The 26,780-nt window shown below is 41.3% G+C and overlaps 1 non-coding gene across 1 annotated transcript; it reads right to left on the bottom strand.

Annotated features, from left to right (window-relative positions):
- Positions 1 to 13,417: 13,417 nt before the first annotated feature.
- Positions 13,418 to 13,524, bottom strand: LOC117364387. Its single transcript, XR_004540234.1, has one exon. It is a non-coding gene; the product is annotated as a U6 spliceosomal RNA (small nuclear RNA).
- Positions 13,525 to 26,780: the final 13,256 nt, after the last annotated feature.

Raw genomic sequence — 26,780 nt, forward strand, 5'->3', positions numbered from 1 at the left:
TCCAAACCGAGGAAGGACAGTGAAGCCAAATATTATTATTTTTTCTTTTTTTATTGTGATGCTTTTGCAAATGTATGTTTGCAGTTTGCAGTACATTTAAAAAAACCTGTTCCTCTAATAGCTTCTGAGATGATCTGTAGAAAAATCTGGAATCGCATTCACTATGACTCAATACTTTCTGCAATAGTGAAAAATCAAATTATTGCGTTTACATCAGAAGCATCTGCAGAGATTTTGTACTTTCCAACAAATGGAATGTTGGAATTATGTAAATGAAATCAATGATTATCCATATGGCTTACTGTCTGCCCTTCTGTCTATCTGAAGGCACAATTATTCTCCAGAAATGGAGAGAAAATCACCGAATGTGGCTTGCAGGAAGAACATGTGATTTTCTTGGAAGGGTATACAAGCTAGAAATATTGTATCAGTATTTTCAGAGATCAGAACCTCCAAAACATATTACTTTCTAGAGAAACTGTTAGAAACCTAGGCAGTTGCTTGAATGTCAGAATTTGTGGAGTAGGAAAACAACTAGTAGAACCAGACAGAAGAAACACCATAATAATCAATTTATATACCACAAAGCCATAAAGTTCTATGCGGTTTACAATAGTTAAAAAAATAAAACAAAACAATAAAAGAAGTTGAATAGAACTAAAAAAGTTAAAAGCCAATAATTAGAGTCACTAAAATGATCAAAATAGTGCATAATAAAATTTTTATGAACTAGCTGCCTAAATACTTCGAAAACAGATATGTTTTTAGATGTCTCCTAAATTCCCCATGGTTGGCAGGAAAATGGAATCATTCAGGCATGGAATTAGGAGCCTATGCAGCGGCTTCTGACTGCTCTATCTTGTTCTTAAGACTGACATCTCAAGCAAGATAAACACATGATTGAAGCACAAAGATAGGACTGATTATGTGGTCCTATTTATGTAATGACTTTGGCACATAACTGGTCAAGTGTTGACTCTATACTGGAATGCTCCCAAAATAGCCAGTTTTGAATTTGGTGCTAACCAGACATTTTCAATGGCACTAATTGGTTAAGTGCCACAGAAAAAAAAACGTTAGCCCTGAACAAGTGATTTAACCAGACAAAAATTGTTTCTGGTCAGTTAAGTTGTTTAGAATATTGGCCCAAAGTGTCCAGACCTTCTCTCCCCTTACTCCTCCTGTTCCAGACATGAACTCTTTCTCTCTAGGCCTAACCTCAGCCTTTTAGTTCACACATTTCACTAAATCTTTCAAAAATACAAACATAAGTTTAGAATTTATTTAGTTATAGCCCGCCTTTAACAGGAATACATTCACAGTAAGTATTACAAAACAACCATAAATACAGACACATATAAATTTCATCCACATATCATACAAAAAAAGAAAATAAGATAAGTGCTCAGCAAACATAACCGAACAACTAAATAAAAAAAATATGTTGTCCATAAACTGCTTTACATAGAAAAATCTCTTGCCTTCCAACCACACCAGTTTGTATTTCATTCAAGACACACAGCACATAAATCCCTACTTAGAGCTCTTGATAAATATCCCGATTCTGTTCTTCCACAAAATGTGTCTTTTCACTTTCCAGATCCTTGCATTGCCTGCTCCCCCCCCCCCCCCAGGAAACAGAAAACATATTTAGGATTATCTTTGACTTCAAACTCACCTATAAGGCCTACATTGTTTCAATAATTTGGTTATCTTTGTCTTTCATTGCATTTGTTCCATCAAATCTGTGTTTCCTATCAAACCTCATAATTATCATACAAGCTATTTCATGGCTAGATTACTGCAATTCTTCCTTAACAATGGTCTATCCCTTGTGTCCCTTAAATGTTTTCAACTGGTCCAATCTATGGCTGTTAAGCAGTTACACAATACCTGCCACACTGATCATGTAACTCCCCATACTTCTCCCTGAACATTGGCTTCCACTTTCAGCTCAGTTTAAATTTAAAATCGTTTCCCCTATATTTAAGGCTCTTACTCCACAATCCCCCAGTTATTTGACTGATCTTCTTACCCTGTATATCCCTTCTTAGATTATTCACTATTCCCTATCTACACTTTTACATATGTGGTGATTTGGTATAGGATGGGCTGGGTAGAACATTGGTGGGAACTTGAAACATGAGGATGTTACTGGCCAGACTTTATGGTAGATATCCTGCATACAGGATGGTTGGATAGGCTGGAGTGTGCTTGGACAGCAACTTCATCATTTGGAACCTAGGACAATACCAGGTTGGCTTTACAGTCTATGATCCAGAAATATGAAAGAAGAGACAAGTTAATTTAATCATGTATTTTTAATGGGTACAACTAATGGGCAGACTGGATGGACTATTCAGGTCTTTATCTGCCATCATTTACTATGTTACTATGTTACTTCACATTATATGCAATGATTGGTATATAATGATTGACATCAAGTGAGACAAATATCTCACAGTTTCCGGGTCTCTGAGCATACTGTATATTAGATTATAATAAATCACAATTATTATTGGTATAATAATAATAATAACTTAATTTTTGTATACCGTCACACCACAGCAGTTCCAGGCGGTTCACAGAAGAGGCAACTGACAACCAGTGAAATACAAGCTATAGAACAATATAAGCAATAGAAAAACACAAAGGATTATCAAGGGACAAACTTATCAAAGAGATAAGTCTTTACTAATAGGACAAAGCTTTAGGACTAGTTTCACTCAACAAGGCATTCATTTTGCCTGCTTGAGATGAAAGCGTTCTGTCCAAGAATCTCTTATAACAGCAAGATTTTAATGTAGGGTAAGCAAATAAGCTAGAACTGCGAGTAGACTTGATGGTATGAATCCAACTCAAAATGAGAGGAAAGGTAAATTGGAGCCAAGCCAGTCTGCATTTTAAAACAAATGTAGGTGAATTTAAACAAAACTCTTGCTTCTACCGGCAGCCAGTGTATTTGTTTATAATAAGTTATCATGGTCATATTTCTTTCAACCAAAAATCAATTGGACATTTGAATTCTGAATGATACTTAGGGCTCCTTTTACAAAGGTGCGTTAAGGCCTTAACGCGTGGAATAGTGCATGTTAAATTGCCACGTGCGCCAGACCTTAACGCCAGCATTGAGCTGGCATTAGTTCTAGAAGCGTAGCGCGGATTTAGCATGTGCTAGGTCAACTAGCACCTAATTATTTAGCAACTGTCCTTATTTTGTCGCATAACTTATTCGATTATCTATTAGAATATTTGTTTAAGTTAGTGTTGCTGATATACCGGTAATGACTAAAGTTGACTGATAAGTAATCTTGTTGATATTAGGACAAGACTTTTACTAATCTGGTTTAACTGGATAGCATTAATTGTAGGCCCAGTCTGGTTAGAGTTTAAATATATCCTTGACAAAACTAATTTCTTCAATGCAATTCTTTTTGATCACACAATGAGTTTCCCCAGAAAAAACGTAAACTTGTCTGCAGGGTGGGAAATTCAAACTGCAAAGATTGGCTTTGCTAACACAATATTACGCAAATAATTATTGAATATCATCCTCTTTGGACTTAAGATGATTTCTGTCTGTATAAAATTTTGCTAATACATTAACTAAATTTTTACTAAAGACATTCAGGGAGGGGGAAATCGGAGGTATGTATGTGTGTATGTATGTGTGTGTGTATGTGCCGCGATCACGCAAAAACGGCTTGACCGATTTGAACGAAACTTGGTATGCAGATCCCTCACTACCTGGGATGATATGTTCTGGGGGTCTCGCGGCCCACCTGCACACGTGGGCGGAGTTACAAACAGAAAATCAGATTTCACCCATTCATGTCAATGGAAAAAATGTAAAAAGCTGCCATTCTCACAGTAATTCAAAAACGGCTTGACCGATTTGAACGAAACTTGGTATGCAGATCCCTCACTACCTGGGGTGATATGTTCGGGGGTCTCGCGGCCCACCTGCACACGTGGGCGGAGCTACAAACAGAAAATCAGATTTCACCCATTCATGTCAATGGAAAAAATGTAAAAAGCTGCCATTCTCACTGTAATTCAAAAACGGCTTGACCGATTTGAACGAAACTTGGTATGCAGATCCCTCACTACCTGGGGTGATATGTTCTGGGGGTCTCGTGGCCCACAACTCTATGTTGCTTGCTCAAGGGTGGGTTCACCCAATAATTTATATGTTCTTGCTCCAGGAGGTGAAACTAAAATTGTTGTTTATAATCACGTTTTGCGTTAGTTGTAATGTATTCATTTTGTCAAATATTTCACATTATAATTTAAATATTGTACTTTTTATTAAGCTGTGAAAAAATAATTTCATTCACCACTATAAAGTATCTTTATTTGAATCCATTTACAGTGTTATTGCTATAATTAAATACCCGTGCAACGCCGGGGCATCAGCTAGTGGTAAATAAAGTGAAAACTGCTTCCATTCTTTATATTTTCTAAAATCTTTACCAATCTGGCTATCTAGCTGACATTCATTTGGCAGCAGAATGTTCAGCTGGCTAAAAACTGTTATCTGCTTCCTCTCATGGGTAATGAGAAAATAAGAGCTTTTCATGGATAATTAACTTTTCCAGCCTCTTTTCTTAAGAAATGAAATTAGGGTGCCTGATATTTAAAAAGACGTTTGTAGTTGGCAGTGATGCCAACTGTGTAGTGCTTAAAAATGTATCCCAGTTCTTTGCAGAATTTTATGTATACTTCACACCATTGAGGGCTCTGTACTTTGAATTTATGCATAGACTGAGAGGAGAGGCTTGGGGCAGGCTGGTAGCACTGTTCTCTCTAAGCCAGTGGTCTCAAACTCAAACCCTTTGCAGGGCCACATTTTGGATCTTTAGGTACTTGGAGGGCCTCAGAAAAAATAGTTAATGTCTTATTAAAGAAATGACAATTTTGTATGAGTGAGTAGTGGCTCGTGGCCAGCAGGGGGTGCTGGTTATGGGACGGAAATGGGAATGGATGTTAGGACATGATAAGTGCAGTATTTTTTGTGGAGTTTTTTTTCTACAAAAGGCCAGTTTTTCGTATGATTCTGGGTAATTCTAGTTAGACAAACATCTGTGTTAGTTAAGGACCGCGCCCAAATAGAAGTGTACGGAAAAACAGGTGAATAAAAATTTAAATATAATGTAGCTAAGGCCAGAGAAAAATATACTAAGGATTAATATAAGGGAAAGCATAATAATATCTGTGTATGTACTTTGCTGTTGAGCCAAATCATGGTGGAAATCATGATTACATGATTACATGGAGTCCAGTTTGGGTTCTCTGTGTGTACTATATCTGTCCTGTCTTCGGACACCATCTTGGGCCAGTGAATAGTTTTCTGTCTTCTTTGTCCTCTCTGAGTTTTCCCACTCCCAGCCTCGTGGTGTTAATTAACACCAGCTGTGCTTGCTTTAGTCTGGTAGAGAAGGATAGCGTGTCCCCAAACTGAATTGGATGTAGTTTTGAATGAAAATTATGATTTATTGAATGTATGGAGGCTTGGCCAAGCAAAGTAGAAATGAATATGTGTGACTGTGTTGAACCTCATAGGGTTTGAAAAACATAAAATATATTTGTCTAGAGAAATCCTGAGGCAACATCTGGGAGTGATTAAGTCAGAGACTACTACTGCGCTTTGTGTGTGAGACTATCAGCTCAGGCAGCCCAAGAGTTTTTTCCTTTAAGGCTCAGAACTTGTCAGCATGGAAGGGCTGAGCATTTCTCAGCACCCTGTTAATAATTGTAGAATTCTTTTGAATATGTTATAATGTTAATTCAGAAATCAAATGTACTGTTCTAAACTTTTAAACATGGAAACATGGAGGGATTTATTTTCCTTTGTCAAAACTTTTAAGACCACCTCTTTGGTGAATGGTTATTCGTTGTTATACTGATGATGTCACTGAGCCAAAAGTTATATACCGGTAATAGAATGACCAGAGATAGGGATTCGAGACCGTTGTGAGAAGGCCAGTATTTGGCACCTCTGATGATCTCCCATTAGCGCAACCGTAAGCATTAATTATGCTGATGCTTTTGATCTAATAATGGAAAAATAGAAACAATAATTCAATAAATCTTGGTTATAATTTTTAAAAAAAACCTTGCGCTGGTGTCATTTTGCATGTATTATTATTTTCAAACCGGAAGCTTTCACAAAGGCGTCGATGACCCTTGCTCAATGAGGTAAAACTCTTTAGTTTATAAATCTTTCCTTTTAGCTAAATCTTAAGAATAATAATATTGTAATTTATAGCTAAAGAGACATATGATCAAGAAACTGTTTTAGTTTACTTTTGTGTTTATGATAATCATATGAGAGCCTCAAAATAGAACCTGATGGGCCGCATGTGGCCCCCCGGCCCGCAAGTTTGAGACCACTGCTCTAAGTTGAGTGGGAGTGTTCCACCCAGTGGTGTAGCAAGAGTAAGAGGCGCCCAGGGTGGTGGTGCCACCCCATGCCCTACTCTCTACTTCCCCCCTGCTTCTTCTGCACCCCTGCCTACCACACTCATGCCCTCCCTTCCAACCCCTGTACCTCTAAATTTTTGCCTACACCAACAGCTTCTCCAGCCTGCTGCTCACACTAGCGTTCCCTCTGATGTCACTTCTGGCCCTCCCCCGACCTGGAAATAATTTCAGAGGGAGCCAGGCGGGTGCCAGCAGCAGGCTAGAATAGTTGCATGCACTGGCAAAGATTTTAAAGAGGTTCAGGGGGTTGGGGAAGGGAGAGTGCAAGCGTGGTGTGGGGGGGGCAGAGAGGTGCCGGCACCCCCACCAAGACCGCACCCTGAGCAGTTTTAAACCCCCCCCTTACTACGCCACTGGTTCCACCTACATTCCTAACAGTAGAAAGTGCTGTTTCACTATCACATTTTTAATAGTAAGAGACAGACAAGTTTGGCAGGAGTCCAGGCGACCTGCCTATGTCTTCTGATTCAAGCACCACCTCCTAGTGACAGCAATGCAGTGAGCGGACCCCCTGCTCAGTTTAGAGGAAATAGTGGCTACCAGGGGAGGGGTTATATCTTTATTTTACCTCTGCTTATTCAGCAAAGACAGTTAGGGAACATTTAGCATTTCAAGTCTCTGTTACAGTTTCATATATCATCTGTTTTAGAGTATAGGCTAGTACAGGGGTAGGCAATTTCGGTCTTCGAAAGCCAGAGCCAGGTCAGGTTTTCAGGATATCCACAATGAGATGGATTTGCATGCACTGCCTTCTTGAGATGCAAATCTATCTCATGCATATTTATTGTGGATATCCTGAAAACCTGACCTGGCTCCGGCTCTTGAGGACCAGAATTGCTTACCCCTGGGCTAGCATTTAAAGTTACTGTTTTAGAGATATCTGGGTAATGGAATCACACAGCATTCCATATATTACCCTAAAAGCGCTGAAGGCAGCTCCATCATACTGGGAGTCTGCCAGGGTCACCTGTCCCAAGCACACTTGGGCATACATATCCTGAGGTGAGGAGTGGCCTAGTGGTAGAGCTGCTGCCTCTGCACCCAGAAGTTGTGAGGTTGCGTCCCAGAGCTGCTCCTTGTGACCCTGGGCAAGCCACTTAATCTTCCATTGCCCCCTGCAGTAAGGTGTTCAAATTTAGCAATCCAATTGAAGCTCCCTTCGCTAAAGGTAGGGGTTTAGTCTCAAGAGGCAGCGAGCCCAATGTAGGGCCACCGGGGCAGCTGTCTGGGTCAGTTGACAATATGGGGGTGGATTCAAGCCTGGCACCAAGTTGCTGGAAGATTCTAGGAAGTATTTCTCAGCTGCAGCTTCCCATAACAACTACGTCCTCAAATGCTTTTGTAAAGATTTCTTAATTTTAGCTTTGGTGGATTCAATCCAAATTTTAAGAGCGTAGTATGGCTACTTCCCTTCTGCAATGTATCTTTCCTCTTTAATGTATTGCAACCTTTTTCCTTCTGTAAAAGTGTAACCTTCCTTTACAGTGAGCTATAGATACCGCATGGGCCTGTCATCTTGTAAATCACCTTGAACCTGTACAGGAAAAGTGTGATTAAGAAATCCAAATTAGATTAGACTAGATTAACTGCAAAGAGCCTTCTTGAGGCCAGGGATTGGACAAATCTTTAGTACCCTTGTGCCATTTGGTACAGAGGTCCTGCACAAGTTTTTCTATCTGGGGTGGTAGGATTGAACAAGTAACATTAAACTTGCTTTAAAAGGATTGCTAACCATTCTATAGCTGATTCCCTATATAGATAGGGAAAGGGATTAGAATTTATATGCCACTTTTTTGTAGAGGAGATTAAATTATAACTTTTGGTGGAATTCTTTATGCCATATCTATAAAATGGAAAGATTTACTGCGTTACAAAAGGGATATTTTAAGAAATTTCAGGATGTATGGAAACCATTAACAAAATATTGTCAGGATTAAGTAAAATTATTTCCCTTATGTTTATTAGTTTATGAGGTAGGGAGGGGGGTATTTTATTATTACATATATCATACAATAATGGAGTATATGGTTGGGGGGGGGATGGGCAAGGGATAGGGAGGGATAGGGATAAGAATATATGTAATATACCAATGATTGTTTATAAGTGATGTATTTATTGTTACTGTGAATGAAAATATTAATACTTAATGTAATTTGTGAAAATGAATAAAGAATTATATAAAAAAACAAAACAAAACAAAGTGGTTTACATGCAGGTGCTTCAAGCATGTCCCCTATCTGTCCCAGTGATCTTACAATCTATCTAATGAACCTGAGGCAGTGGAGGATTAAGTGACTTGCCCAGGATCACAGGGAACAGCGTAGGGTTTGAACCCACAATCACAGGGTGCTAAGGCTGTAGCTCTAAACACTGCGCCACCCAAGAAGATTTTTTTATTCTCGCCATCTGCAGTCTTCAGGGACACTGCTGGTTTATAATACCTGCAAACAGTCTTGCCGTACGTTTCTATAGGGCCTCTTCCGATGGGAAGCACAATCTATAGGTATGGGAGGCTATTCGCCTAGCCTGAAAAGATCCCGAGTTCTTACCTCCAGCATCCACAACAAGGGCCTGGGGCAATCTGGAATCCTGAACACCTGCCACCAAACCCAAAAGATAGTCCCACAGAAACCCACACATTCAGTTCCCACCTCCCTTAATAAACTCAGTCTTGCTGATTAAGGGCTCCTTTTACTAAGGTGCGCTAGCATTTTTAGCCCACGCCGGATTTTAGCACGCTAAACCCACTCTACGCTTCTAGAACTAATGCCAGCTCACTGTTGGCGTTAAGGTCTAGTGCACGCGGCAATGCAGCGCACACTATTCCACACGTTAAAGCCCTAGCACACCATTGTAAAAGGAGCCCTAAGTCTCCTGGCAAACTCAGGATCCCCATCATGTGTTGCAGAGCTATTGAAAAAGAATTAAATCAAGCACTAGGTTGTTAAGCCTTTAACATCTCCATCTTCTACAGTGTGCACTAATTGTGCACTAAAATATTTTTTGATGGGGTGGAGAGTAGGTATTCCAGTGCAGTTTGGCACAGGAATACCATTTGATCCCTTATTGCCTACAAAATGGGTGGTGGTAAATGCTCACATTAGAGGTTTTTTAATGCACTAGTGGCAAATAGAAAATGACCCTTTTACAGCTGCGGTAAAAATTGCCTTAGCACATGCAAAAAATTTGTGTAAGGGCACTTTGAGGCCTTTTTTTTGCAGCAGCTTAGGAAAAGGACCCGAAGGTAACACAGTAATCAGTATTCAAATATTAATTGTTTAGATGTAACATGAAGACCTGCTAGGGAGGTAAAGAGGCTCTTTAACTGAAGCATAGCATGTGCTAATGGACCTCATATTAATGTCTCTAAATATAAACAATAGTTGTAGGAACGTAAGTAGAAATGTGAAAGAATGAATTGAATATATGACTGATGCTCTTTTGAAACATACAAGGGCAAGAGTAAATGAGAGAGTGAAACTATCTTAAGGTATTTGCATGCCTCGGAATATAATGAGCTTATACAAGGCTTTTGTTGTCCAAATCTGAATGATGTGCACTAAAAAAGTATCCTCCAACTCATCTGATAATGTGAAGATCTTTATTATCTGTGTGCTTCTATGTTTGGGGTTGGGATCTGTAAAACTAGCACTCAGGACAGAGAAACAGATTTGAGAGTATGTCATGGTGTACATCCCATTGCAGAGAGGTGAGACCCCACGGGGGAGATACACCAGAAATAAGCCTTATATGATGATAACTTGGATCTGAGGTTAGTCCCTTAGCCCACTTGGATAGTTAGGGTGAGTGCACGGGGACCCTACTATGGGTGGTTATAACAGGTCAGAGAAGGTTATGTGAGAGGTAGCAGGGGTGGACTAACCTTCAGATCCTCTTTGATATAATTCCCTGAACCCTGAGAGCAAGAGATTGATACCCAAAAAGTGATCTGGAGCCAAATTTGCACCTAATTGTGCCTAATTTAAAACTTAGGCACCTGTAATGTAGGCCAGGGTTTCAAAGGCCTACATTATAGGCATTTAAGTCCTTCAGAGAATTGTAAGTCCTTTTCTGCCCCTAAACACACCTACCTTGGAGTTAGGCTCCGTTAGGCACCATGTGAGAAGTGCCTATCTTTGTACAATTGTGCCTAAGAAAACAGGCACCTATCATCCAATTATTTTTTTTCAATTAGGAGCTTGTTAAATAACTATAAAATGGTTTTCTAAACCCAACTGTAGGGATAAACTTGTTATATTTCATGCAGTACATCCATCTTACCAGTTTCTATAATGATACATGATTAATTTATTCATAACTTCCCCTAAAAGAATCTTTCAGTAAACTTTGCATCGATTTTATGCATTAGGTTTACTAATACAGTATAAGATTTATAAATGGAGAAAACAATTGGAACCAGTAAAACATTTGTGATATTGGCTCCTTGCATGGAAACAAATGAGTTAGAACATGAAAACCTTTGTTAGAGAAGGAGAGCAAGATGCATTCTCTTTTGGATAAGCTAAATTAGATTTGCCATTTTGTCCCTAGTCTGACTGACAGCCTACATTTGTCATAGTTTATCAGAGTTCCCAAAATGGAAGGTAAGTTGTAATGACAAGCATGAAATGATGTACTTTAATTTATCCTGCCTGCACTGGAACTCTTGGGTAGGGCACTCTAGATGCTTTTTCTAAGTTAATTGTGGATGCGGTTAATTTTTTTTTTGTAAGTCAGGAAACAAAATCCCACCAACATGCCATAAGAAACTAAATTGTTATGCTTCTTATGCCACCTGAGCTGATAATGTGTGGAGTTCTCCGTGCCTAGAGGGTGCTGTCCATCTGCATTTTAACAAGTTGCATTGTAATCATTTAGATGAGAGAAGGTCAAAACTAGCATATTTTATTGTAGCCTCCAATTAATAAGACATTAAAGCTAATTAAAAACAATCAATGGCCATCCTCTGTGTTAAAGAACACAGTAATGATTGCTGCCTGGAGGGGATTTTTTTTTTTTTTTTGTAAACATGTGATTTTTAAACAAAATAAAAACATTTCCATTTGGGTTCATATGTTCAGTCATCTCAGGGATCTATTTACTAGCATTCGTTTGTTTGTCTTTTTTCAGTTGTCATGGGTTAACAGCCATATTTATGATGCAGTAATTGCAATGCCTCTGTGTTAAACATCGGGAGTGTTTCCAACATTAGGCGAAGAGCACAGAAAAAAAGTTATTTTACTGTCCATTAACTGAATGTCCAGATAAGGCTGCTTACAGTTTAATACTGTAGGCATATATCACTGGCTAAGCCACTCTGAAGGTTGTAGGGGGGAGGGGGAGGGGGAGGGGAAGGGTCAATAGAGAATTATTGTTGGATGGGTATTGGACAGAATTATTGGCAAGGTAAGGGAAAGGGGGGGTTGGGGAATGAGTTGGAGGAAAATGAGTTCATAGGTGGAATGATAGGAAGTGAGTTAGGATTGGCTGAGGAAGGGGGTCCATAGTCAAAAGCGCGCAGCGACAAAGGCGCGCCGAGACAACTGAGAGCAAGGCGGAAGCCCGCGCCAAAGAAAAACAGTGTTTTAAGGGGCTCCGACGGGGGGTGTTGGTGGGTAACCCCCCACTTTACTGAATACAGATCGCGCTGGCGTTGTGGGGGGCTTGGGGGTTGTAACCCCCCTCATTATACTAGAAACTTAACTTTTTCCTGTTTTTTAGGGAAAAAGTAAAGTTTTCAGTATAATGTGGGGGGTTACAACCCCCCAAACCCCCCACAACGCTGGCGCGATCTGTATTCAGTAAAGTGGGGGGGGTCCTCCACCAACACCCCCCGTTGGAGCCCCTTAAAACACTGTTTTTCTTCGGTGCAGGCTTCCACCTTGTGCTCAGTTGTTTCGGCGCACGCTTTTGACCTGTCACCGAGGAAGAGGGTTGGGGATTGATAGAGTTTGTGAAAATTGGTAGGTTTGAGACATTTTTGTGGTGGGAGGGAGTGCAGAAGGGTGTAGGTGTGGTAGAGAAAAACATGTTCCCGCCCTTCCCTCCCTTTCTTTTGACTGAGTAGGAGGTTTGGGATATTTGACATGGTGGTGGGTTGTGGGGTTGGTTGCAGTTTTGTTAGCAGAAAATTATGTTTTGGGGTAATTTTTGGATCAGTGTGGCTATGAAAAAGATTTGGTCACTGGTTTTGATCTGCTCATGTGCAATACCGCCATGGGTAGTGGCAGGACTCTGCGATAACGCGAGTCCTGTGGGGAATGGGGATTGGAAAAATGTGAGAATTTGTGAGAGGAGCTAGTTCGACACCAAATAACTCCAGGTTTTGAGATTAAGCTATACTGAATTTGCTGTAATGTTGTCAAATTTTTGCATATTAACTAAGTATTTGTATGGATGGAGATCAATAAAACTGCGGCCCGGTTTTTTTGCCACCAATTGATGTGTGATGTTTTGTATTTTTGGAGTCTAATATGAAGGAATTGTGTGAATACCAGTGTTATACAATCCAGTTAGATTTACCTATTTGCCATATGAACAGGTGGTAACTTTCTTTATATTAACCTCTGAATTCTATATATGCCACTCGGAATTGTGTGCACAAATATGAGTACACGCCTCATTTGCACGCACAATTTAACCTCCTCCCCCTTCAAAACCATGCAAGAGTGCTGAGTGCTGCTCCGATGGTCAGTGTTCCTATGAGCGTCGGAGCAGCGCAGCGCATTCAGCGCACTGGCCAACACCAAAAACCTCTTGTGCAGTTTTGTAAAAAGGGGAGAGGTAATTGAATAATGAGGCAATTGCCACAGATAATTTGGGTCCTAATAATTAATTATTGGTGCTAATTGGGTTTAATTTAAATTTATGTGCACATATTTCTGCACTGAGATCTACATGTAAATTTTGTTCTAAACAGGGTGCATAGCCATGGGTGGATCAGGGATGTTCCTGCAATTTACGTGTCATCCTTGTGCAGGGGCCGTGCTAATCTTCTCTGTATCGTTCCAATTTTAGTATATGTGCTGCCGAAGCAAGCACAGGGATGTTCCTGCAATTTATATGTGGTGTTATAGAATAAGGACAATCTGGCCTGGATTCTGTAAATGGTGCTGTTATCAGTAGCCGCTTAAAAAAATGCCATTTGTATGTGCTGTTTGCACATGAAAGGCCGACGCCGGAAATGTAGGCCAAGGTTTTACAGACCTACGTCTCCAGTGCCTTCATTTCACGATAATTACGCCTACGGAAGCGCCTTATGATACCTAGTGCTACTTCCAGCGTTAACCATTCCTCCAGTGGCCTTAGGCATCATAAATCGCCTTTATAGGCAGGTTAACGGAGGTACCCTTAGGTGCCTCCCAATTTTTTTAAAAATTGAGTTTTAATTGGTGCACCAATTAAACGAATTAAGTTAGGTGGTGGTAGGTCACCTAATTTTGGGCACTGTTTTTAGAATTGGGCCCTCTATGCCTAATTTAGGTGTGAGGATTTACACCAGGGTTCAGTTAGTATAAATCTTTCTGGCTATGGTTAGTTCCAGATCCTGACGTTAATTGCTGTTCTATAAACTGCATCTAACTTTGAGCGCTGTTTTATGGACTAGCATTTAGCGCTATTTTTTCAGTGCCATAATTTTGGTGTAAGGTATAGGCCCCCCGTCATTCTTCACTGCTTTCTATGTTAGCTTTGAATGTGGAAATTAGTATGCATATGAAGGGCAATTCTACAAGAGGTAGAGAAGCGGAGACTTGGAGGGGATATGGTAGAGACTTATAAGATCACGAAGGGCATAGAGAAAGTGGAGAGGGACAGATTCTTCAAACTTTCGACAACTACAAGAACGAGAGGGCATTTAGAAAAATTAAAAGGGGGACAGATTCAGAACCAGTGCTAGGAAGTTCTTCTTCACCCAACGGGTGGTGGACACCTGGAACGCGCTTCCAGAGGGAGCGATAGGACAAGGTACGGTATTGGAAAAGGGGATGGATAGACCTGATGGGCTGCCGCGTGAGCGGACTGCTGGGCATGATGGACCTCAGGTCTGACCCAGCAGAGGCACAGCTTATGTAGGGTTACCAGACGTCCGGATTTACCCGGTCATGTCCTTTTTTAGAGGATGTGTCCGGGCGTTCAGATGGCTTTTCAAAGCCTGGCACTTTGCCTGGCTTTTGAAAAGCTTCTACCTCGGGATCGCATTGGGAGGGCATTTGTGTGCGCTTGGATGCAGCATGTTGATGGCCCAGGCGTATGATATCATCGCGTTGTATCCACACCTGCGCAGATGCCCTCCTGATGAAGTCCCGAGGACAAGAACAGGTTGAAGGGAAGGGTTGGGCAGAATGGGGCGGGGCGGAACTGGGTGGGCCCGGGGGCAGGGCTATAGGTACAGATTTTACAGGAGTAAAATTTGGTAACCTTAACAAGAGGGCACTTACAGTTAGGCACCCAAAGGTGCTTTTATAGAATACTGCAACTGGATATGTATGCATGCATGTTCTTAGCAGCAAACATCTACAGTATGTCAGCTATAGAGCTAGGATAAAGTGCTGCCACCTACCCCCGAACTTACAGTACTCAGAACTTACAGCCCTGCCCAAGCTCCACCCATGTCTACATACCCTTTGGAAAGGCATGTTCTGTAAGTTCCTTGAGGATTTATAGAATAGCGCTTAGGTGGAGTTTTGGCATATGTGCATATACTAGGGGAGGTCACTGAAAGCTCTCAGTCCAAACAAGAAGAGAATGATGTGGAGCCATGAAACTTAAAAATGATTCCACACTTTTCATTTCAATGAACAAAAAGTGTCAAGAAAAGTGTAGAATAACTTGTAAGTTTCACAGCGTCACGCCATTCTCTTCTTGTTTGGGCTGAGAACTTTTGAGTGGCCCCTCATATATGTACATAAATACCATAAATCTAAATGTTTATGCACGTAATAGGCACTAGCATTTTTGTGTTCATTTTATAGAATTGCCCTTAAATACTTAAGTTATCCACCTTAACTGTTAGGACTAGATTACTACTATTTATTATTTCTATAGTGCTACCAGATGCAAACAGCACTGTACATTAAACATGCAAGAGACGGTTCCTGCTCATAAGAGCTTACAATCTAAGTTATGACAGACACACTGGACATAGGGTGGATCAATATATGGTGCTCATGAAGGGACAAACAAGAGAGGAATAGGTAGTGAGGGTAGGGGATGCAGAGGGAATAAGAGCTTAAAAAAAATGAGTGCCCCCCTAATAAAAAATGCTGAGTACTATTCTATATGAAAAATACCCCAAAGAAGGGAAGAGTACCAATGCTCAGAATCGAAAGATCTTCCCAACCCAAATGTAGATGGTACAAGAGTGGAACAAACCTACAATAGAAGAACTCTCAGCAAAAAAAAAATGCTGAACATATATAGATAATGTGATAGTGGTGGGCAGGTCCTCGGTTTTTATAGCTGCCTGGGGAACCTCCCTCAAAGCACTGCTGCCACAATAGTACACCCAAATGGGTATCACTTGTGAAACATCCCTGGACCTTACCCAGTGAATAAGTGAAGATGCAGTATTAGTGAACAAAAATAACGCGCTGTTTAAATAAGAGTTTGTTCCACTGCTCCCGTCAAGAGAAGGGTAGTACAGAAACCACAGTTAGTAAAAAATTTAGCCTATGCCAAAGAAGCACAAAAATCAGAAAAATCACAAATATGCTGGAAAAAGAAACGCAGTACTTATCCGCTAGAATGTTGTTGAAGAATATCAAGAATCGAGACGCATACACTGCAAATCCAGATAATCTGTGTACTTAATAAATGCAAGTCCAACGGGGCTCCGTTTCAAAGGTTAAAACTACCCTTCCTCAGGGACTTAGCACTGCTGATCTTTGCTCAGAAATTGAAAGCCGTCCAGCAATAGGCAAATTGAAAATGGCGCTGGCGGGGTAGAAACGCCTCTAAGCGTTTAACTGCAGACCACGGCAAAACGTAATGACGTAGATGGAAGAACATCAAAGTCAAAACATAAAAAAGGATTAAATGTTGCTGTTTCCCTCTTGCTAGACACCCCCCCCCCCCCCCCCGTAAAGACCGCGGCAGGAGTTTTGTAGTTGGTTTTCCTCTCAGCAGCTTGTTCCAGGTCTGCTGCACTCCTTGCACACTGTTCTGCTTAGACTTGCTCAGGTAATTAAGGGTTGGCTGTAGAGCAGGGGTGTGAAACTCAAATCACATAAGGGGCCAAAATCTAAAACATAGGCTAAGTCACGGGCTGGATTTTTTATTAAGATACTTACCCCCTCCTTTGCTGACGCACAGCGTGGGCCACAGCGCTGGTGGCAGTGGCTGCTCCGAAGCTTACAGGACTTCTATGAGTGTTGGATCAATCGCCGCTGCTGGCGCCAAAACCCACGTTGCACACCAGCAAAGGAGGGGGTTAGTCTTAGTAGAAGTATAGGGATACAACCTACAAAATAAATAAAAAAGACTTTTCCTCTCTTTTAGGTCCTAGTTCATGCTTGCTGTCTAACACCAACTCTGGCAGGATACACATTTCAAATCTGACAAATTGTAATCACAAAATAGAAAATAAAGATTATTTTTTCTACCTTTTGTTGTTTGGTCTTTTTGCTTTTAGTTCCAGTTTCTCTTTCTGATTTTGTCTATTTTCTAATTCTCTTTCCTGTGTCTGTTGTCCATTTATTTTCTCCTCTTCTCTCTTGCTCCAGTCCCTGTTTCCAACATTGATTTTTCCCTTTCAACTTTACTCCTTTTTTCTTTTCTGCCTCTGTCCACTCAAATCTCGTCCTCTTTCTCATCCTTCTCCTTTTTTAATTTTCAGCTACCTATCAATTATCCATCTTCTCTTATTCTGTAGCTCTCCCATTTCCCATCTCACTCCTTTCCCAGCCTCCTATTTCCTTCTATCTCTCCTCTCTCCACTTGGTCCAACATTTTGCTCCCTCTCTTTTCTGCCGTTCTTCTTCCCTCCCCCCTTGATGCTGAACAATGAGATGGAAGGAAAAAAAAAAAAGAGATTCTGCATCTCTATCTCCCCCTTCCACCCCCAGGTCTAACATTTCTCCCTCCCTTCCATCTCCAGATCCAACTTCTCTCCCTTTCTCTTCCCAACTGCCCCCATCCCATCTCTCCCCCTGTCTACTTGCCTGCCTCCCTCCCTCCCCCCAGGTCCACCATTTCTCCCTTTCTCTTCCCAACGGTTCTCCCTTCAAGTATCTTTTTCCCTCTTCCCCCACACTACTCCAGGTCCAACCTCTCTCCCTTCATCTCGCTCTCTTCACAGCCCAGCATGCCTTTCCCTCCAGCACTGGTCCCTCTCTCCTCACAGCCCGGCGTGTCTTTCCCTCCGGCGCCGGTCCGATGTCGCTGCCAAGCCGAGGAATCTGCCTGCTTCAGTGATTCAGCAGTGTTGTATGTGGCTCCCTATCCTGCTTTTCGCCTGCAACGGTCTGTCTCCAATGATGCACAACTTCCTGTTTCTGCCCGGGAGGACTGCGGCGTATGGAAGGCAAGAGGGGGAGCCACGGAAAACACTGCTGAATTGCTACTTTCCGGCATGACGGCGACGTCAGACCGGCACGGGAAGGAGGACACCTGGGCTGTGAGAAGGGGAAGTTCGGGAACATTGCCGTGGGCCACATAAAAAGGCCAGGTGGACATATGTGCTCTAGAGTAAGCTGCCTCCTGATTGGCTGAGGTTTCTCCTGAGCTAAAAGCCTGTTTAAACTGGCTTGCTACTTAGGTTTTGTTGTGAGTTTAATGTCCTGACTCTTAGGTTTGCTTTTTCCTGACCTACCAGAATCTCCCTATGCTGGCTTAGGCATATTTGACACTTGTCTAGGAAAATATAAATGGGCATCTGACTGCTTAGATTCCCTTCTTAGGTGTCTGGGCTTGGGCACCGGTCTGTTATTGTGAGTGGCTTGTGCTGGCACAGCACCTGTTTTCTCAGCAGCCTGTTCTACAGCATGTCAACTGTGACAACCTTCAACTAGCCTTCTATTACTATACAACTATTATTTCTATTGTATAGAACCCAGAACCAGCCACAAAAGCATGCATATTCAAATGCACCAATTGATACCTGCTCCAAGATGGTGTAACTATCACAAATTTTCTCTGCCCCACCCAAACTACAATATACTTTTAGAAAAGCTTACATGCATCCCACAATTGTATATAACAAATAACCCAGGTGATAACGTCTTTTTTCACCCTTCTTTCCCTGTGCACAAAAGGGAGCTTTTCCACAGATTTATTTATTTGCCCTCAGAGATGCCACCAGAAGATCACCATATCATATCTTCTGGCTTTACGCACCAAATCGTCATAGGTGCAAAAATATTTAGTGTGTGTCTCTATTTCATATGTTTTTGTTTTTTAGTTTTTAACCTTAAAACTATAAATATTTTAAAGAATTTTTTCAAGAAATTTTTCAACGTTAGAAATACTTAGCTGGCTGGTGGTAAATGATGGTAAGGGATTAATGAGCCAACATGTTTCACCCTTGGAGGGGGTTTCCTCAGGGCTACTATCCCTACGATAAGAGTATAAAAAACCTTATATCAGTAGGAGAAAAGCTAAGTATAGACATAATAACAAGCACACTATAAATGATACCCATGCTTGCCTACCTTTTCCTGCTAGTTGCTCACGACATGACCACCCAGTAAAAGTTTTTCGGAAATGGCCGCGGCGTGTTAATCCTCGTCTTTAAATGCTCCCAAAACCCGGAAGTGAGGTGTAGAGGGGAGGGGCTAATTTCCCGATCCCTCACACCACCACTATTACCGGAGGGACGTTGTGTCAAATTGTTCATCCTAATTTTATTACCTCCTATAAGTTTAACGGGGGAGAGAGGCTCCAATCGAGAGGTCACATAAGAGATGGCCATTCCAATTCCAGGTTTAACCCGTATGGCATCACCGTGTTCAGGCGGTAGATCCACCTTTGTTCCAGGTAATTCAGTTTAGCCTCTAAATCACCCTCCATCCCTTGGGTATTTAACGTTTCGATCACCCTCCACCTAATATGGGACACTTCGTGTTTTTTCAACTGCCAATGGTGGACTAGGGGAGCTGTCAAATTTCCTGTGAGTATTCTTGATTTATGTTCATTTAATCTCACATGTATCGCACGTTTGGTGCGGCCCACGTATACCAAAGAACATGGGCAAACTATGATGTAAATAACCCAAGTCGTTTTACACGAAGTATATGTCTTAGCCTGAATCCTTCTGCCTGTACGTGGGTCGCACCACTCGCTACCCACAATGGTCTTGTCACACCATTGGCACTGGTGACAAGGGGTATGGGAGCCTACTGAATTTTGGATCGGGTTGTTTCGTTTTAAGAGCTGGCCTATAGTAGTGCCCTTGGTATATGTGAACAGGGGGAGATCATCCAAACCCCTGAGATCCTTTAATATAGGCCAATGTTGTTTGATGATGTTAACCATGGTCATAACCACATCCGAATATGGAAGGACACATACTAAGCCCAGCTCCCCCCCGCTTGTTTTGGGTCCCCTCTCTACGTCATCCAAAAGTGCTTCCCGGTGGGAATAGCGTGCCCTCACATATGCCTGACGTATACATTTTTCCGGGTACCCCCGAATCCTGAATCTCTGGCCGATGTCAGACTATGGCTTAGGTTCCTAGATGACATTTTCATTTTGTGGACTGGATCCGAGGAGGATCTGAAGGATTTTATCCAGTGGATCAATACGATCGATCACAACTTACAATTTACAGCTACCTATAATTTGTCACATACTGAATTTTTGGACATCGCCGTATATAGGGTGGGTGACACTTTTGAGACAACCTTATATAGGAAACCAGTGGCGAGAAACAATCTATTGCACTTTGCCAGCTTCCACCCTTACAAACTTAAGACCAGCCTTCCTATTAGCCAGTTCCTGAGAGCCAGGAGGGTGTGCTCCGAACTTACTGAATTTCAGCGGGTGGCTAAAGATGTCAGCCAGAGATTCAGGATTCGGGGGTACCCGGAAAAATGTATACGTCAGGCATATGTGAGGGCGCGCTATTCCCACCGGGAAGCACTTTTGGATGACGTAGAGAGGGGACCCAAAACAAGCGGGGGGGAGCTGGGCTTAGTATGTGTCCTTCCATATTCGGATGTGGTTATGACCATGGTTAACATCATCAAACAACATTGGCCTATATTAAAGGATCTCAGGGGTTTGGATGATCTCCCCCTGTTCACATATACCAAGGGCACTACTATAGGCCAGCTCTTAAAACGAAACAACCCGATCCAAAATTCAGTAGGCTCCCATACCCCTTGTCACCAGTGCCAATGGTGTGACAAGACCATTGTGGGTAGCGAGTGGTGCGACCCACGTACAGGCAGAAGGATTCAGGCTAAGACATATACTTCGTGTAAAACGACTTGGGTTATTTACATCATAGTTTGCCCATGTTCTTTGGTATACGTGGGCCGCACCAAACGTGCGATACATGTGAGATTAAATGAACATAAATCAAGAATACTCACAGGAAATTTGACAGCTCCCCTAGTCCACCATTGGCAGTTGAAAAAACACGAAGTGTCCCATATTAGGTGGAGGGTGATCGAAACGTTAAATACCCAAGGGATGGAGGGTGATTTAGAGGCTAAACTGAATTACCTGGAACAAAGGTGGATCTACCGCCTGAACACGGTGATGCCATACGGGTTAAACCTGGAATTGGAATGGCCATCTCTTATGTGACCTCTCGATTGGAGCCTCTCTCCCCCGTTAAACTTATAGGAGGTAATAAAATTAGGATGAACAATTTGACACAACGTCCCTCCGGTAATAGTGGTGGTGTGAGGGATCGGGAAATTAGCCCCTCCCCTCTACACCTCACTTCCGGGTTTTGGGAGCATTTAAAGACGAGGATTAACACGCCGCGGCCATTTCCGAAAAACTTTTACTGGGTGGTCATGTCGTGAGCAACTAGCAGGAAAAGGTAGGCAAGCATGGGTATCATTTATAGTGTGCTTGTTATTATGTCTATACTTAGCATTTCTCCTACTGATATAAGGTTTTTTATACTCTTATCGTAGGGATAGTAGCCCTGAGGAAACCCCCTCCAAGGGTGAAACATGTTGGCTCATTAATCCCTTACCATCATTTACCACCAGCCAGCTAAGTATTTCTAACGTTGAAAAATTTCTTGAAAAAATTCTTTAAAATATTTATAGTTTTAAGGTTAAAAACTAAAAAACAAAAACATATGAAATAGAGACACACACTAAATATTTTTGCACCTATGACGATTTGGTGCGTAAAGCCAGAAGATATGATATGGTGATCTTCTGGTGGCATCTCTGAGGGCAAATAAATAAATCTGTGGAAAAGCTCCCTTTTGTGCACAGGGAAAGAAGGGTGAAAAAAGACGTTATCACCTGGGTTATTTGTTATTGACACTTGTTCCTGTGACTAAACAACATTGTTTCATATACGGCCAGATACAATAATCCCACAATTGTATGACACATTTTTTAGTATATGGTTTGTGCAGTTCCTATAAAATGTATTTTGTGTAAAAAAAACAAAAACCTGATTATATATGCAGAAAAATAGCATGCCTGCTGTTGGAATTGCCAAGTGTGTATGCTGATTTACTTCCTAGACCTAAACACATCCAAAGAGATACCATTTCCTAAGCCATTGTGTGTTCTGTCAAAGCCTGCAGAGACTTTCAGCTGGGTGGAGGAAGGCAATTTTCAGCAAAGTTGCTTGGCCTAGATCAGACTGGATGCAGTGGCATTAATAAATTGATATACTTTCACAACATAATTTTAACATGAGCTATCACATACCCCTTTTTCCCAAATAATAAGAGTATAATGCAAAACAAGGCTGCGGCTTTAACTGTACAAAACTGTAACAATCCTTAATATACAGTACAGTAGTACAGTTAACTTATCTGCCCTATTCCAGCCCAGGGCAAACATGTATTTTCTGCATATTACAAATGCCACTTGAGGCAATGATATTTATTGTCCTCAGCTACAAACTATTAACTGACATATTTGACTATCTGGATAAATGGTAACATCTTAACCAAATCAGAGTTTATCAGTTGATCATAACTAGGCAGTCAAAACCTCCTGCAGGGAGAAATCATCTGTCTCCACTATTATGGTCACACTTCTCTTCACATACCCTTTCCGTCCCACATAAGAGTAATGCAAAACAAGGTTGCAGCTTTATTAACAAAATTGTAACAATCCTTAATGCAGCTATATATTTTATGAGAAGTGGAGACCTAAATCATCTGTACCACAATAGTGGAATAAATAAAGCGGAACGTATCAAGAGGAGAGGCAAAACAGTGAAGTCAGTGACATTAATAGTTCAAGAAACAAAAACGTTGGGATGAGAGCCAACAGTGGCTAGTCATGTAGAAAAACTTCTCCAGTGTACCATGGAGGCCTAAGACCATCCTAATTTGTACACTGGTTGATGGATCTTGATATAGGGATAAAAAACCCCTAATCAAATTATCTTTTTTGTGAGGATTGGTAAAGCCAACTCTCGTATATTTGAGGATCCTTGTGGGGACTTTACTGGCCCAATATCTTCCAAGCAGCAGAATCATACCACCTTATACTGAGGAGGTAAACACAATTTGCTACAGCACTTCCTGCTGAGATGGTTGTAATAGTTCTGTCTAACCCTGTTTAAGACATAAACCCCTAGGGCTCGGTGTGGTAGTCTGTGCTTCATTATTATGTAAATCTGCACCGAACATTTCTGGCTTGCTGCTATGAGCCTTATTCTTTTATGTTTTGTGAGAAATCTCCCTTGAGTTTACGTTATTGTTGTTCCTGAAGTATAAGTGAAAGTCAGACGGTTTACCTACCCCTCTGCCTGACTGTAAAATGTAAGGACAGGAAACTCAAAAGCTTAGGCTACAAACATCAGAAGGAAAGAGAAAGACAGAACCAATCTGGAGGTTAACTGAGAGAGAAAAGATATTGTAGGGAAAGATGTTAAAGAAGACCTTGAATCAAATAGACTAAAAATTCAGCAGAAATAAAATACATTTTGGAACATTTACGGACAGAAATTCCATATGTAAAGGAGAGGGAAGGGGAGAAAGTAATAGGAATATACTACCAGCATTCCCAACCAGAATGAATAGTCAGATGTTGAAATGTTATCAGAAATTGGATAAGCTAACAAACTAGGGGCTCGTTTTACTAAACCACAGTAGAGCTTTTTACCATTAGCCAGCAAGGTAAATGCTCTGACACTCAATCAATTCCTATGAACGTCGGAGTATTTATCTCATTGACCCATGGTGAAATGCTCTACCGTGGCTTAGTAAAAGCCAGCGTAGGTAACAATATAACAATGATTCCAAATACCATGCCAAAGAGAGAGATTAGTAGGAAATAACCCATGAAAATGTAAACACAATCCTACTCGATTTTCAGTGTGAGATCTGGATTGCACAATTATTCATAATGGATCAAACACATAACAAGCGGAGAAAAAGATATTGGCCAAATAGGACCACCAATATTGGCAGCCAAACTCTGCCTGAACTGGGCTATCAGTAATCCTTGGTCAAGGAAAAACTACTGAACCTTAAGGACTAACTTCAATAAATAGTACCTAAATTTGGGGACCTAAAAAATGCCTACTGAGACAATTTTATAAATGGTGCTCTGAATTGTGCAAAGGATCCACGCTCAAGTTTGAGAACGAAGATTTACAGCAACTGGAACCTAGTGTAAATTCTCATGCATAAATTAGACACAGATCCCCCAAATTATATAATACTGTGTGCATCTTTAGTGAATGTCCCTGACCTGCCTATGCCCCTCCCATGGCCACACCCCCTTTCCAATTATTTCCTGAAAGATTTGCACATGCTTCTTTATGGAAGTAACACTTATCAAGATCCACACCCACATCCAAATTGTTGCTAATTCATGCCAATAAGTGATTGTATATAGGTGCTAATTGGGTCACTACTCAAATTGCATTTGTAAATTGGGTACATGGCTAAATTTGCATGTGCCACTTTAAGTTCCATGTATAGAATTTGGGGGTTAATGTATGATTTCAATAATGATGATAATAATAATAATAATAATCAGTTTATATAACGCAAGGCTATAAAGTTCTATGCGGTTTACAATAGTTAAAAAAAAAACCACAATAAAATAAGTTGATTAGAACTAAAAAAGTTAAAAGCCAATAATTTGAGACACTAAAATGATCAAAATAGTGCATAATAAAATTTTTACGAATTAGCTGCCTAAATACTTCAAAAACAGATATGCAATTCCATATAAACATGTCTATATATATATATATATATATCTAATATAATAAAACGCTAGGCCGCGCATGCGCACTCCCATCGCGTGCGTCCGTTTTCCGTGCGGCTGTCGGTCCGTGCTGTTTTTTGCTCTGCCCTGCTCCTTGCCTGAAGTCCTCTCTCCTCCCCCGAGGCGGATGTCAGACGCGGCGGCTGTCAGCCGTTCTTCGGTATGCCCTGCTCCTTGCCTTACTATATTTTTTAAGTTGAAAGACGAGGCAGCGGCTCCTCTCAGGATCCCCACCTGTGTCGGAAGTCCGATGCAGTCGGGGATCTTGAGAGGAGCCGCCGTCGCCGTGTCTTTCAACTTAAAAATATAGTAAGGCAAGGAGCAGGGCAGAACAATCTTCAAAATGGCCGCAACTACAAAGTTAACATCCTGGTGCTGTGGACTATACCTTCCCTCTCTGCACATACTAACAACAAAAATTTCACTTCAGAACTTCCCCCGGGGTCTTTTTAAAAGTCCAAACACTCTCCTTTTCACTCTCAGGAGGTGAGATGGGAAAGGAACAGTTATAACACAGTCTGGAGCATTCCCAATGTAGCCGAGGCTGAAAGGGTTCACCAGGCACGTTGCCATTTGCAATGCAATACAGGAGAGGATAAGCAGTGATGCGGTAGGTTGGTTATGGTTTGATATTTTGTATTTTGCTTATGAGGATATGCTAAGGGTTATTTTACAGCTGCTTTAAATTGTTAATGAGGCCAGTGACTAGACCGTGCAGGGGGAGCAGGAAGAAGGTGATGATGGACAGGGGGGAGGTAAAATAAAGGGGCTGCTGCTGGATAAGGTGAGCAGTGGAGGTAAAAGGAAGGGATAATGGACGGGGAGCAGGCAAGGGGTGGTTGTGGACAGCCAAGGGAAAAAAAAAAACCAAAAACACAGAAAGCGGCTAAGGAGAGAGAAAAAGAAATAAAGACAGACACACACACACATATATTCTAGCACCCGTTAATGTAACGGGCTATAAGAGTAGTATATATATATATATATATATATATATATATATATATATATATATATATATATATATATATATATATATCTCCTTCAAGTTAGTAAAAACTGTCAAAGGAGTATCATATAAGCACATAAATGCCAATATTCTGACTAAAAATTATTTTGCAAATATACACTTAATTTTGATGTCATATATTTGCAAGGACAGCTTATATAGGGGTGGAATATGGGTAGAAGCAAAGGTAGGGCTCCCACCTATGCACATATCTACAGAATACTGTAAGTCAGTGGTTTTAATTGCAAGGCCTGCGAACCAATGGCAGCCTGCGGAGACCTTCTGGGTGGCTCGTGCACCTATCCGGAGCCCCCCCCCCACACACACACATACCTGCCCGGCAAAATCTGGTGCTTGTTCACCATTCTTGTTCCCAGTGGTGCTGCTTTAACTCTTCAGGTTGTAGGCAGCATGAGTGAAGTAAACATGATGCATTTGGTGACCTGGAAGCTTTTCCTCTGCTACTGCTTCCTGTCCCTGCATAGGTGGGAAGCCATAGCAGAAAGAAAGTTTCCAGGTCACTAAAGGCAATGTGTTTCCTTCACTCATGCTGCCAGTGGCCCAAAGAGTTACAGCAACACCACTGGGAAGAACAATGAGCAAGCACCAGATCCAGCAAGGGTAGGGTATAGCATGGGAAGGGTAAGAGTTGACAAGAAACGTGCTCATGGCCTTACAAAGAAATTAAAAAAAAAAAAATCTACGCTGATCTGGATAGTGGAACCCTCTCCATCTAATTCCATGAAAAAATTTATCACATACAAGCAAATCTTGATTTGACACCTCATACACCAGCAAACACCAATAATGATTCACCCCTCTATGAGAGAACCTGGATCAGAAACCCTCAATTGCCTTGAATTGGCATCTCATGAAGACCTAGCAGAAACAATTGCCACTCTACAACCCTCTGGATC

This window comes from Geotrypetes seraphini, chromosome 7 (genome assembly GCF_902459505.1).
Source record: "Geotrypetes seraphini chromosome 7, aGeoSer1.1, whole genome shotgun sequence".
In the NCBI taxonomy this organism is placed as follows: Eukaryota; Metazoa; Chordata; class Amphibia; order Gymnophiona; family Dermophiidae; genus Geotrypetes; species Geotrypetes seraphini.